Here is a 1,833-nt window from a genome sequence, read left to right on the forward strand (position 1 = left end):
AAGAGACTGGTGCCTAAAACCAGCGCCTTAGACCACTCGGCCACACTGCCGTCGTGTGGATTATTATTAACTAAAATATCGTTTAAATGCTCTAAAAAGGGTTTCCGATGCCCCTAAAACATACCTCTGGCAAAATTGAATACTGACTGCGGCGGGATTCGAACCCGCGCCCCCGAATAGCCTGGTTCCTAAAACCAGCGCCTTAGACAACTCGGCCACACTGCCGTCGTGTGGATTAATATTAACTAAAATATCGTTTAAATGCTGAAAAAAGGTTTTCCCATGCCCCTTAAAACATACCTCCTGCAAAAATTGAATAATGACAGCGTCGGGATTCGAACTCGCGCCCCCTAAGAGACTGGTGCCTAAAACCAGCGTCATAGACCACTCGGCCACCATGCCTTCGTTTCGAGATAATATTTCCTAAAATATCGTCATAATGCTGTAAAAAGGTTTTCCCATGCCTCTAAAAACATTCCTCCTACAAAATTGAATAATGACAGTGGCGGGATTCGAACCCGCGCCCCGAAGAGACTGGTGCTTAAAACCAGCGCCTTAGACCACTCGGCCACACTGCCTGCGTGGGAATAATTTTAACTAAAATATCGTCTAAATGCTGTAAAAAGGTTTTCCCATGCCCCTAAAAACATACCTCTGGCAAAATTGAATAATGACAGCGGCCCAATTTATTAAAACACAAAGTAAAGTATGTACAAGTTATAAAAAGTAATTTTTCCCTTCAAACTCATGTACTTCTAGAATGTGCGGTCTAATCCATAATTATAGGCATATTGTTTTTTAGAATATTAAATCAAAAAGGTGGTACACAACTTTATCAGACGGGACCTTAATAATAATTTTTTGTTTGTTTATATCGACACTCACGTCGTAGAATAGCTTGTAATTTTTTAAAGGCGACATTCTGATTAAACAGGTCACCATTTAGACTTAAATTACATCGGGTTTTCCAAATTTCACGTTTTACAACGGAACATAAATAATTAACAACTAACCAAAACATTTTAGGCTTAAGCGACTTCGTTGGATAAACTCAAAAAATTATAAATATTTCTAACAACGACTTTTCTTTACCAAAACTGCTAATTGACAAATCAAACAATTCGTAAAATAACCATCGCCACCACTGCTGAGTGACTAAACAGTTTAAATATAAATGTTCAACTGTCTCTGGGTTGTCCCCACAAAATAAGCACTCGGTGGTTTGAACAACGTTGGCGTGAATAAGACGGGAACGGACCGGAAATGCCTGGTGAACAACACGCAAATTAATGGCAGACAATTGGGGGCCAAGAAACCCAGACCGCAATAGGGACCAACGAGCAGCCAACAACGGACCGCCAAAATATTGACGCCAACGTTCTTCCCCATTAGATTCCACATCAAATTTAAGCGTGAGACTAATATAAACGAGCTTAACAGAACTACTTGAGACTTTTTCACCCGATGCAGTCAGAATTGGGTAACTACAATCAGGACTTTTTACATCAACTTCGGCGCTACGCGTTGTTATGGAATTGTGCCACGAAACCGGCATCGAGCGCTTTATCTCATTGAACAAAATTGATATGCGGTGCCGCGATAATGTACTTGAAATATCAGCAATGTTGTCAACAATGGCCTGCAGTGGAAGAAAGCCCGGCACAAATTCATACGAAATATCACAGACGCGACACATTCCCGCGCGACAAAAAATGTTACGCTCCAATCGACCGAACGACGGTAGCGAGACCCGAGGATTAAGGAAAATAGGTTCGTCCATAAAGTTTCTGAGCGCCGGGAAGGACCAGACGTTGACGGCACAGTCCTCCTTCC

At 41.8% G+C, this 1,833-nt stretch overlaps 1 non-coding gene across 1 annotated transcript; it reads right to left on the bottom strand.

Annotated features, from left to right (window-relative positions):
• Nucleotides 1–497: 497 nt before the first annotated feature.
• On the bottom strand, nucleotides 498–578 carry TRNAL-UAA (transfer RNA leucine (anticodon UAA)). The gene has a single exon. It is a non-coding gene; the product is annotated as a tRNA-Leu (tRNA).
• Nucleotides 579–1,833: the final 1,255 nt, after the last annotated feature.

This window comes from Leiobunum rupestre, chromosome 2 (assembly GCF_980474605.1).
Source record: "Leiobunum rupestre chromosome 2, qqLeiRupe1.1.hap1, whole genome shotgun sequence".
NCBI classification, from domain to species: domain Eukaryota; kingdom Metazoa; phylum Arthropoda; class Arachnida; order Opiliones; family Sclerosomatidae; genus Leiobunum; species Leiobunum rupestre.